Genomic DNA, 13,899 nt, shown 5'->3' on the forward strand with positions numbered 1-13,899 from the left:
GAAGGTCGATGTTTTTTATTTTGCTCCATTTCCCCTTTCCTCCTATCTAGCTCTCAGGAAACCTCCCACACTTGAAGGCTCTCCTGCTATGATGCTCTCTCTGCACTTTACCCAACTCTGAATCCCCTTTTCATCCCTTTTCCTAGTATCACTAAGGGGTTGTATAGGAAAAATAATCTTAGTCAACAGTGAAATTAGAAGTGATTTAAAAATTTTTTTTGGTGGAGAGATTATGATTTAGGCATGTTTTGTTGTAGTTTTCAGAAATGTTTGCATATTAACCAGGGGCAGTTCAATTCAATAATCCTTTATTAAAACCTAGTCCAAGCCTGTATAGTACTAGTTATGGGTGTCCCTCCCCACATATGGAATAATAACATGACAGAATTTAAAGTAGACTAGAGATTAGATAGCCGACTAGTCTTGAACTGTCATTTAATAGAAACCGGAGCCCAGAGAAGTTGTTACAACTAATTAGTGGCAGAAACTTCCCTAGATTGGCTAACACTTATGGGTCACTATGTAGCCAACTTTCCATTTTTCACACTACTATGAGTATTATGTGCTTGTTATAATAATCTCTGCTGAAACAACACTTAAGAGTTATTATCAGTTAAAATGATAAAAATAATGAAAATAACGGCTTTGAGGAGACAATTCTCCATGGCATTTCTATACATCTTGTGATAGATTACCTTTTCAAGATTGCTCTCTTGGCAAAAAGCCTTGGAAGCTAGAAATACTGTCTCCCTAGAGGCCGAAGAACAGACTTGTTTGCTGACCAGGATAGTAAAGATGAGATGATTCCCTCTTCTTCCTGGAGACATTCCAGACAATAAAGATAATATCTTTCTTTGGAAGAGAGGTGAAGCTGATCTGCCAGTAACCCTACAAAAGATCAGGATATCCTCATCTGAGAGTTCCTCAGCTGTGATCCAGATCCACGGTGTGAGCAGTATTTACCTGGACCCACCCCTGCCCTGCCCCTGCTTCTTTTAGTACTATAAAATAAATTAAAACAATTTTTAAAATATTATTACAAACTCTTCATAAACAGACTTTTATTAGCTGTATGTATTTCCTAATTTGCACACACTATATTTCTGCTCATCTCTGTATAGGCATTTTTTCCCTGATTTTCCTGTTACAGATGCACCTTAATATCTTTGTTCTTAAATTTTTTCTGTATTTTGTAAGATTTTTGGCAGGATAGATATCCAGATATGAAATTGTTGAATCAAAGGCTAGAAATATTTTTTGAGATTCTTATTTCATGTTACCAGAACACTTTCCAAAATGTCTGAATCAATTTACATTCTCACTAGCCATGTCACACTGTGTTTTCATAACTACTTATCTTTCACTTCTTCCCCATCACTCATCATGATAGCTATTCTGAACTTTTCATACTTCTTCAAATTCTTCCTGCCTTTCTATATGTTTTCCTTACTACATAGAATGTTGCTGACATATACAACTCTTACCCTGGAGATCTCAGCTTACGTGTCATTTTCTCAGAGAATTCTTTCCTGACTCCCAAACTACCATGTACTACCGTTACATCTGATACTTCCCTTTGTGATATGTATCCACATGTAGCTGTTTAATTTTTTTTTTCTTGGCTTGAATTTAAGCTCCAGGAAAGCAGCAACCTCATTTGGCATGTTCTCCACTGAAGCCCTGGTGTTAGAACAGAGCTTGACACACAGTAAGCACTTAATAAATATTTCTTGAATCAATCTTTTCAAATTTCATAACAATCCAGTGAAGTTTCAAGGGAAGAATCACAGGGATAGTTTGAACTGATCTCCTCAAGATCACCACGTGAGGGGCTTCCCTGGTGGCGCAGCGGTTAAGAATCTGCCTGCCAATGCAGGGGACATGGGTTCGAGCCCTGGTCTGGGAAGATCCCACATGCCACGGAGCAACTAAGCCTGTGTGCCACAACTACTGAGCCTGCGCTCTAGAGCCCGCGTGCCACAACTACTGAGCCCATGTGCCACTACTACTGAAGCCCACGTGCCTAGAGCCCGTGCTCCGCAACAAGAGAAGCCACCACAATGAGAAGCCTGTGCACCACAACGAAGAGTAGCCCCCACTCGCCACAACTAGAGAAAGCCCGCACGCAGCAACGAAGACCCAACGCAGCCAAAAATAAAAAAAATAAATTAAAAAAAAAAAAAGGATCACCACGTGAGTTAGTGGCACAGATATAATTATAACCCAGCTTTCCTGGCTTCTGGCAGATATAGGAAATACAATCAATGCTTCAGGAAATTTTTGAATATTTTTATCATTAAAAATAACATATCTCATGCAAATTGAGATCTTAATTAGAGATAATCATAGAGATTCTCTAAATATATTACTGTCTCTGTAGAGATGTATCATAATACCTCTGAATCAATTATTTCTCTATTAATGGATTCAGCTGAACCAAATCAGGAATTATATATAGAGGGTACAATTGTTTTCCTGGTCTTCTAGGGAGCCAGAATGTTGAACTTAACATTGTACAGGAAATGAAATTATACTTTCTTTTTGACTTTGAGACATGTCATGTGAATCATGTGCAAATGATCTTTTTATTAGCTCTTGCAATTATGCAACAGGTCTGCTGTCTATAGCCTAAGTTTTTCAAAGAAAAATCAATAAAGAAATTCAAACATGGCACAATAATTCCTGTTTATTCCTATTTATTCAGGTTCTAAGCAACTAGAAAGTTCAAGCTATGGTAATACGTCTGCTTCCTTTTATAAGGATATGCAAATGATAGCTTGATGTGAGAAATTTATTTTTTAAGGCAACTCTCAGCATGTGCCACATTGTGGTATACTGGTATAATGGAACAGGACAGGTTCAAGATGCTACTCAATCTATATCTTAGAACCACAAAATATGAGCCAATGCTTGTAGTAATGTCCATCAGGAATGGCCATGCTGCAGTCTCAGGTAGCTCTCAGTTCTCTAGAGGATTTCAGGACTGTCAACTCCAGGTTTCTGATCAGTTTTGCAAAGAGCTGGGGTCTCTGCCCTGAACCCAAGAAAGAGAACACCAATTTGGCATGTGGTCCTGGAAGTAGAAGCTAAAATTGGTTCTGACTTGGGAATGGTTGAAGCAAAAACTCATTCTTCAAATTTTAGACACTCAAAATGTCCTCTTCCTCGCTTTCAACATAGTATTAACTTTCTTGGTCCTCCTTCTGATTCTCTTAATTTTTCCTTCATGAACTCCTGTTCTTTAGCTTAGCCCTTACATTTCTGCTAATTGTTAAGCTGTCTTCAGCCTCTTCCCTCCACTTTCCCCTGTGTTCTATGGGCTTGCTTTGGGTGACCTCTACTCCCATGTCAACTCTCATTTATTTGGTGAGGACTAATAAAAACTGTATTCAGCCAATACCTAAAGTAGTCTGAATACCCTTGCAGCTATTCTCATTGCCTGTCTATGCCCTGAATAGAGTAGATGCCCAATAAATATCTGTTTTATTGATCTGAATGACTGAATGACCCCTTCCCAGAGTAAGCAATATTTCCAGCTTATCACTAGATATCTCCATTCTGACATCCCACAGGTACTTGAAATACATGTCTCCATTTGTCTTTACTTTCTTCCGAAAACACCGACTCTACCATCATTTCCTCTTACTTCGTGGCTGTAACATTAGTACCATGTTGAATATATATTTATTAAATAAATACAGTTTCTATAGCTAAAGAAGTATTATGGTTTTTATTTATGGACAACTATTTATTCAGAATATCCCCTTAAGTCTTCATGTAAGTAAGGTAGTGTGGTACAGTGGGAAAAACTGGGCACTGGGACTCAGACATACTTTGGGAATCAGCCAAGCTTTCTAGCTCAGCCACTTAACATGTATGACATTTACCATGATACTTAATCTCTCTTTTCTAAATACTTTTTCATTTCTAAAATGAAGTGAATAATACCTACCTTATGTGCAGCTGTAGGGAACAGACAGTGTGCACATGTACATAGTGTCTACACATAGTAGACACTCAATAAATGGTAACTGTTATCATAACAAGTAATTACATCTGCACATTTTGCCTCTCTCCATGTCCTCACTTTTCATTCAATATATCTGTTCCTCTTAGTTCACTACTAATACTCGTCAGTATTCTGTATTCTACACTGTTGAGAAGGCCTGTTAAAATCATAAAAATCAGGGAGGAAAAAATATATTAAATGAAAAGCCTAAAGCACCTCATAGCAGTGTGAATTTGCATTTCAAGCATTCTCTCCCTCTAAACTTAACCTTAACTAGGTCTTGGAACAAGACAACACCCAGAGAGGCAAGTAGGAAAAGGTACTTTTGAGGTTGCAGGCCTAGGTAGAATTTCTAGAGGAGAGGGCTATTGTGGGACACCTATGAATAGGCAAAAAGCATAGGTTTCAAAGTAGATAAAATATGCTTACATGGAAATGTACCAAATAACAATGCAATTAAAATATTAAGAACAAAAGAGACAAATGAGAAGTTTATTAGAATAAAGTTACCTTGAGATATTTCAATTGATCTTTTAGAATTGAAAGATGTAATAGACAAAAAATTAAGCATGGTCATAGAGCGACTTAATCACTTTGAGTGTATATCAAAGTTCTTTTGAGTAGAGAAAATGTAATTTTTAAATGTTTCTTTTATAAAACTCAGCCATACATTAAGCCAGAAAGATATTATTAATAAAATTTTAAATGTTGATATTATACATGCCATATTCTTCAAACATAATCTAATAAAAAGAAGAAAACAAACTACTATAACTAGGTAAAATAAGAAATGAACTCCTAAATAACCTATGGAATCAACTGGAAATCAAACCTAAATTATAAACTCTTTAAATTACAAAGATAAAAAAAGTATGTCATGTAATAACTTGTGGGATACAGTTAAAGCTTGCCTCAGAAGAAAACTGTGAGGCTAATACACCTTTATTACTAAAGGAAAAGACTGAAAATTAGGTGCTAAGCACTCATACTAACAAAATGAAGAAAAGAAAAATAAAACGAACCAGATAAAGTAGGAACAAAAAATTTTTCCAAATAAAAGATGAAATCAGTTAAACAATAAACAAAGATGTTCAGATGGATGAATATATCCAAAATTGGTTACTTGAAAGTAATATCCCAAATTTAATTTCACTGAATGCTCCATTAAGTTAAAAAAATAGTAGAGAGGAGATTGGTTCAAGATGTCAGAGTAGAAGGACGTGCACTCACTCCTTCTTGCGAGAGAACTGTAATCACAAATAACTGCTGAACGATCATCAACAGGAAGACACTGGAACTCACCAAAAAAAGATACCCCACATCCAAAGCCAAAGGAGAAGCTGCAATGTGATGGCGGGAGGGGCAAAATCACGATAAAATCAAATCCTATAACTGCTGGGTGGGTGACTCACAAACTGGAGAAAACTTATACCACAGAAGTCTACCCACTGGAGTGAAGGTACTGAGCCCCATGTCAGGCTTCCCAACCTGGGGGTCCGGCAACGGGAGGAGGAATCCCCAGAGAATCGGACTTTGAAGGCCAGCGGGATTTGATTGCGAGACTTCGACAGGACTGGAGGAAACAGAGACTCCACTCTTGGAGGGCACACACAAAGTCTTGTGTGCACCAGGACCCAGGGGGAAGGAGCAGTGACCCCATAGGAGACTGAACCAGACCTACCTGCCAGGGTTGGAGGGTCTCCTGCAGAGGCGGGGGGTGGCTGTGGCTCACCATGGGGACAAGGACACTGGCAGCAGCAGCTCTGGGAAGTATTCCTTGACGTGAGCCCTCCTGGAGTCCGCCATTAGCCCCACCAAAGAGCCTGTAGGCTGCAGTGCTGGGTCATGTCAGGCTAAACAACCAACAAGGAGGGAAGACAGCCCCACCCATCAGCAGACAAGAGGATTAAAGTTTTACTGAGCTCTGCTCACAAGAGCAATACCCACCAATCCCTCCCATCAGGAAGCTTGCACAACCCTCTTAGATAGCCTCATCCACCAGAAGGCAGACAGCAGAAGCAAGAAGTACTACAGTCCTGCAGCCTGTAGCATGAAAACCACAATCACAGAAAGATAGACGATTATGTCCCACATGAAGGAACAAGATAAAACCCCAGAAAAACAACTAAATGAAGCGGAGATAGGCAACTTTCCAGAAAAAGAATTCAGAATAATGATAGTGAAGATGATCCAGGACCTTGGAAAAAGAATGGAGGCTAAGATCAAGAGGATGCAAGAAATGTTTAACAAAGACCTAGAAGAATTAAAGAACAAACAAACAGAGATGAACAATACAATAACTGAAATGAAAAATACACTAGAAGGAATCAATAGCAGAATAACTGAGGCAGAAGAACGGATAAGTGACCTGGAAGACAGAATGGTGGAAATCACTGCCGCAGAACAGAATAAAGAAAAAAGAATGAAAAGAAATGAAGACAGTCTCAGAGACCTCTGGGACAAAATTAAACGCAACAACATTCACATTATAGGAGTCCCAGAAGGAGAAGAGAGAGAGAAAGGACCCGAGAAAATATTTGAAGCGATTATAGTTGAAAACTTCCCTAACATGGGAAAGGAAATAGCCACCCAAGTGCAGGAAGCACAGAGAGTCCCAGGCAGGATAAACCCAAGGAGAAACACGCCAAGACACATAGTAATCAAATTGACAAAAAGTAAAGACAGAGAAAAATTATTGAAAGCAACAACGGAAAAACGACAAATAACATACAAGGGAACCCCCATAAGGTTAACAGCTGATCTTTCAGCAGAAACTCTGCAAGCGAGAAGGGAGTGGCATGATATATTTAAAGTGATGAAAGGGAAGAACCTGCAACCAAGAATACTCTACCCTGCAAGGCTCTCATTCAGATTTAAAAGAGAAATGAAAAGCTTTACAGACAAGCAAAAGCTAAGAGAATTCAGCACTAGCAGACCAGCTTTGCAACAAATGCTAAAGGAACTCCTCTAGGCAGGAAAGAGACTAGCAACTTAAAACAACCTTGTACATATACAGATTGCTATATCGAAACCTCATGGGAACAGCAAACCCCAAAACTACAATAGATACACACACAAAAAAGAAAAAGCAACCCAAACACAACACTAAAGATGGTCATCAAACCACAAGAGAAGAGAACAAAAGAGGAAGGAAAGAAAAAAGATCTACAAAAAAACCCCAAAACAATTAAGAAAATGGCAATAGGAACACACATATTGATAATTACCTTAAATGTAAATGGATTAAATGTGCCAGCCAAAAGACACAGACTGGCTGAATGGATACGAAGACAAGACCCGTATATATGCTGTCTACAAGAAACCCACCTCAGACCTAGGGACACATACAAACTGAAAGTGAGGGGATGGAAGAAGGTATTCCATGCAAATGGAAATCAAAAGAAAGCTGGAGTAGCAATAGTCATATCAGAAAAAACAGACTTAAAAATAAAGATTGTCACAAGAAACAAAGAAGGACACTACATAATAATCAAGGGACCAATTCAAGCAGAAGATATAACAATTGTAAACATAATATGCACCCAACATAGGAGCACCTCAATACATAAGGCAAACACTAACAGGCATAAAGGGAGAAATCTACAGTAACACAATGATAGTGGGGGACTTTAACACCCCACTTTCATCAATGTACAGATCACCCAGACAGAAAATCAATAAGGAAACACAGGCCTTAGATGACACATTAGACCAGATGGACTTAATTGATATTTATAGAGCACTCCTTCCAAAAGCAGAATACACACATTCTTCTCAAGTGCACACGGAATGTTCTCCAAGACTGACCACATCCTGGGCCACAAAGTGAGCCTCAGTAAATTTAAGAAAATTGAAATAATATCAAGCATCTTTTCCAACCACAACGCTATGAGATTAGAAATAAACTACAAGAAAAAAACTATAAAAAACACAAACAAGTGGAGGGTAAACAATATGCTACTAAATAACCAATGGATCACTGAAGAAATCGAAGAGGAAGTCAAAAAATACCTGGAGACAAATGAAAATGAAAGCACAACGATCCAAAACCTATGTAATACAGCAAAAGCAGTTCTAAGAGGAAAGTTTATAGCAATACAATCTTACCTCAGGAAACAAGAAAAACCTCAAATAAACAACCTAACCTTACACCTAAAGCAACTAGAGAACAAAGAACAAACAAAAACTAAAGTTAGTAGAAGGAAAGAAATCATAAAGATCTGAGCAGAAATAACTGAAATAGAGACAAAGAAGACAATAGCAAAGATCAATGAAACTAAAAGCTGGTTCTTTGAAAAGATAAATAAAATTGATAAACCTTTAACCAGAATCATCAAGAAAAAAAGGGAGAGGACTCAAATCAATAAAATTAGAAATGAAAAAGGAGAAGTTACAACTGACACCACAGAAATACAAAGGATCACAAGAGACTACTATATGCAACCGTATGCCAATAAAATGGGCAACCTGAAAGAAAAGGACATGTTCTTAGAAAGGTACAGTCTCCTAAGACTGAACCAGGAAGAATTAGAAAATATGAAGAGACCAATCACAAGCACTGAAATTGAAACTGAAATTTAAAAACTCCCAACAAACAAAAGTCCAGGACATGATGGCTTCACAGGTGAATTCCATCAAACATTTAGAGAAGAGCTAACACCCATCCTTCTGAAACTGTTCCAAAATTTGCAGAGGAAGGAAAACTTCCAAACTCATTCTATGAGGCCACCATCATCCTGATACAAAAACCAGACAATAATACCACAAAAAAAATTACAGACCAATATCACTGATGAACATAGACAAAAAAATCCTCAACAAAATACTAGCAATTCAAATCCAATAATTAATTAAAAGGATCATACACCATGATCAACTGGGATTTATCCCAGAGATGCAGGGATTTTTCAATATCTGCAAATCAATCAGTGTGATACATCACATCAACAACTTGAAGAATAAAAACCATATGGTCATCTCAATAGATTCAGAAAAAGCTTTTGACAAAATTCAACACCCATTTATGATAAAAACTCTCCAGAAAGTGGGCACAGAGGGAACCTACCTCAACATAATAAAGGCCATATACGACAAACCTACAGCTAGCATCACACTCAACAGTGAAAAGTTGAAAGCATTTCCTCTAAGATCAGGAACAAGACAAGGATGCCCACTCCCACCACTTTTATTCAACATAGTTTTGGAAGTCCTAGCTATGGCAATCAGAGAAGAAAAAGAAATAAAAGGAATCCAAATTGGAAAAGAAGTAAAACTGTCACTGTTTGCAGATGACATGATACTATACATCGAAAATTGTAAAGACACTACCAGAAAACTACTAGAGCTCATCAATGGATTTGGTAAAGTTGCAGGCTACAAAACTAATACACAGAAATCTGTTGCATTACTATACACTAACAATGAAAGATCAGAAAGAGAAATTCAAGAAACAATCCCGTTTACCACTGTATCAAAAAGAATAAAATCCCTAGGAATAAACCTACCTAAGGAGACAAAAGACCTGTATGCAGAAAACTATAAGACACTGATGAAAGAAATTAAAAATGATACCAACAGATGGAGAGATATACCATGTTCTTGGATTGGAAGAATAAATATTGTCAAAATGACTATACTACCCAAGACAATCTACAGATTCAATGCAATTCCTATCAAATTACTAATGGCATTTTTCACAGAACTAGAACAAAAAATCTTAAATTTGTATGGAGACACAAAAGACCCCAAATATCCAAAGCAATCTGGTGAAAGAGAAATGGACCTGGAGGAATCAGGCTCCCTGACTTCAGACTATACTACAAAGCTACAGTAATCAAGACAGTAGGGTACTGGCACAAAAATAGAACTATAGGTCAATGGAACAGGATAGAAAGCCCAGAAATAAACCCACATACCAATGGTCAATTAATCTACGACAAAATAGGCAAGACTATACAATGGTGGAAAGATAGTCTCTTCAACAAACAGTGCTAGGAAAACTAGACAGCTACATGTAAAAAAATGAAATTAGATCATTCTTCAACACCATACACAAAAATAAGCTCAAAATGGATTAAAGACCTTAAATGTGAGACCAGACACTTTAAAACTCCTAGAGGAAAACACAGGTAGAACACTCTCTGACATAAATTGCAGCCATATCTTTTCCAATCTGTCTCTCAGAGTAATGGAAATAAAAACAAAAATAAACAAATGGAACCTAATTAAACTCAAAAGCTTTTGCACAGCAAAGGATACCATAAACAAAATGAAAAGACAACCCACAAATTGGGAGAAAATATTTGCAAATGATGTGACCGACAAGGGATTAGTCTCCAAAATTTACGAACAGCTCACGAGGCTTAATATCATCAAAACAAACAACCCACTCAAAAAATGGGCAGAAGACCTAAATAGACATTTTTCCAAGGAAGACATAAGAATGGCCAAGAGGCACATGAAAAGATATTCAACATTGTTAATGATTAGAGAAATGCAAATCAAAACTACAATGAGATATCACCTCACACCAGTCAAAATGGCTATCATCAAAAAATCCATGGGGCTTCCCTGGTGCACAGTGGTTGACAGTCTGCCTGCCGATGCAGGGGACACGGGTTCAAGCCCTGGTCTGGGAAGATCCCACATGCCGCGGAGCAACTGGGCCCGTGAGCCACAACTACTGAGCCTGTGCGTCTGGAGCCTGTGCTCCGCAACAAGAGAGGCTGTGATAGTGAGAGGCCCGAGCACGGCGATGAAGAGTGGCCCCCGCTTGCCGCAACTGGAGAAAGCCCTCGCACAGAAACGAAGACCCAACACAGCCAAAAATAAATAAATAATTAAAAACAAAAACAAACAAACAAAAAAAACCTATAAAAAAAATCCACAAACAATAAATGCTGGAGAGGGTGTGGAGAGAAGGGAACCCTCCTACACTGTTGGTGGGAATGTAAATTAGTACAGCCACTATGGAGAACAGTATGGAGGTTCCTTAAAAAACTAAAAATAGAGCTATCATATGACCCTGCAATCCCACTGCTGGGCATATGTCTGGAGAAAAACATGGTCTGAAAAGATACATGCACCCCAATATTCACTGCAGCACTGTTTACAATAGCCAAGACATGGAAGCAACCTAAATGTCCATCGACAGAGGAATGGATAAAGAAGATGTGGTACATATATACAATGGAATATTACTCAGCCATTAAAAAAAAGAATGAAATAATGCCATTTGCAGGAACATGGGTGGACCTAAAGATTGTCATACTGAGTGAAGTAAGTCAGACAGAGAAAGAGAAATATCATATGATATTGCTTATAGGTGGAATCTTTAATGATACAAATGAACGTATTTACAAAACAGAAATGGACTCACATACTTAGAGAATGGACTTATGATTATCAGGGGGGCAAGGGTGGAGAAAAGGGATAGTTAGGGAGTTTGGGACTGACATGTACACCCTGCTATATTTTAAAAGGATAACCAACAAGGACCTACTGTATAGCACAGGGAACTCTCCTCAATGTTATGTGGCAGCCTGGATAGGAGGGGAGTCTAGGCGAGAATGGATACATGTATATGTATGGTTGAGTTACTTTGCTGTGCACCTGAAACTATCACAACATTGTTAATCGGCTATACTCCAATATAAAATAAAAAGTTAAAAAAAATAGTAGAGGGGTAGCCAAAACACACAATTTTAAATTGATACAGAGTGGGAGCTGAGAAAAATATGAAAAAGAAGAACAGGAAGCGAACTTACTTTAAAATCAATCAGTAAAACAAAACAAAACAAAACAAAACAAAATATTCCAGTACTTATAGGAACTGAATATATTCAAATTTGATGTTTAAATTTAGAGGGAAAATAAGGTTTATTTTATAAACAGCACCGCTACCGTTGCCTAAATAAAAAGACCTGTATGATACCATATACAAAAGCAGACCTTAGGTGCTTCCAAGATACAAATTTAAAATTAAATGACAGTTATTTAAAACATTTCAACCAATTTAAAACAACTTAAAATATCAAAATTTAAATTTACAACAATTTAAAAGATTTAAAACAACTCAGGAAAGAAAGTAAGCTTGTAAGGAAGGTACATGGTTGTCACTTTCCTATGGAAAGAAAAGCAGCTGTAGAAAGGATGTATATTCAAAAATTCTTACTGCAATATTGTTTGCAATGGCAAAAAATAATAATGCTAAAATACCTGGAAACAACCCAAATGCCCATTTAATAATACTTAGATTTGTTACATGCCTTAAGTATTGTTTAAAAACAAAATTCAACCTGTTAGGGAACTGTTGACAGAAACCACCTGCCTTGGCCAGGCCTGCTTGCCTGAGTTGTCTCAGGATAGGAGGTCCGGATAAGGAACACAGTGCTGCCGCTGAAAACTAATGGGAGAATTTGAGAGGGGCCAAAAGAGGGAGGAGATGACCAACCTCCCAGAGTCCTTCTTGCTGGAATCCGTCTTGGCTGAGAGATGCGCACGCCACCTGGTAGGACCCTGAGTCAAGCCAAATATAGGCCAAGCAAGATGACTGGCCAGAGACAACCCGGAAACTAACCCCATTACCATAACATCTGACTTCGAGTCATGTCGCAGAGCAGTTCTCCTGGGTTTCCTTATCCTGCTGCTCTGCGACGAGCCCCTTCCCAATAAAGTCTCTTGCTTTGTCAGCACGTTTGTATCCTTGGACAATTCATTTCCCAGTGTCAGACAAGAGCCCACTCTTGAGCTCTGGAAGCAGTCCCCCTTCCTGCAACAAACTGAGTAAATCTGAAGACCTGATTGGCTTTATTTAAGGATTCATGAATCTGGCAGCATCACATCTAGTAAATAGAAGAGAGCTCTGAGAAGTGGCACAAAATGGAAGGCTTTTATAGAAAGGAGGGTGGGGCAAGAAAGTCACTAGCCAAAAAACAAAAAAGGTTCTTTTGGGCCAGGACATCTTTTTTGGAGGGCAGGGACTGGCAAGGGTTTTATCATGCAGATTGCCTCTTCTTCCTCTGAGGAGTAGGCTGGAGAGGGCTGAGATTACCTCATTGGTTCTCACCAGAAAATTCCAAACTGGTTGATTAAGATTACATTTGGGGGGAAAATCAAAACTGCAATTAAGTTACGTATTAAATCTAGGTCTTGGTATCATGGGCTTTTAGCACATGTGATGCCATTTCGGACCTGTGGTTTTTTTTTTTTAGCAGTACCATGCAGCTATTTTCCTTAAAATGAATTCAATTTCTTGATGTGAAGAAACCTCTGTTATGTGTTTTTAAGAATGAATTTCATTAAGAATGAAATAAGGTTGACAAGAATGAAAGAATGGAAACTAGGTGACAGCATTGTTCTAAGCATTTCACATTTTAACTCAGTCAAAACTTCACTACAACCCTATGAGGTAGGTCATATTATTATCCCAGTTTTGCTAACAAGGAAACTTGAGTCAGAGAAAATAAATAGCTTTTCTAAAGTCACACAGGCAGTAAGAAGTGGTATCAGGATTCAAACCATGGCATTCTGGATCTAGACATTATGTGCCCTGCTCCTTATGCATATTTTAAGTGGCTGGGTAATTTTAGTAAAAAATTTGTAAGTATACACACCAGGGAGGGAACATAGGTTGCCTTGCTTGGCAGGGTATAGATGGAAAGAAAAAGGGGGGGTAGGGGAAAAAATCTGTAGCACAATGGCAAAATATATTTAATGTAATTTATTGAATATTATTATCTCATCCTATAATAAAAACATAAATACGTCCTTTTAAAAAAAGGACTAGGAACAAATGAAAATGATAAATTTGAAGGCTTTTTTACTCAATTTGCTACCTTAATTGTATATGAACTAAAGTTATTTATTTATATATTGAACTATTTTTAAAT

This window comes from Eubalaena glacialis, chromosome 10 (assembly GCF_028564815.1).
Source record: "Eubalaena glacialis isolate mEubGla1 chromosome 10, mEubGla1.1.hap2.+ XY, whole genome shotgun sequence".
NCBI classification, from domain to species: Eukaryota; Metazoa; Chordata; class Mammalia; order Artiodactyla; family Balaenidae; genus Eubalaena; species Eubalaena glacialis.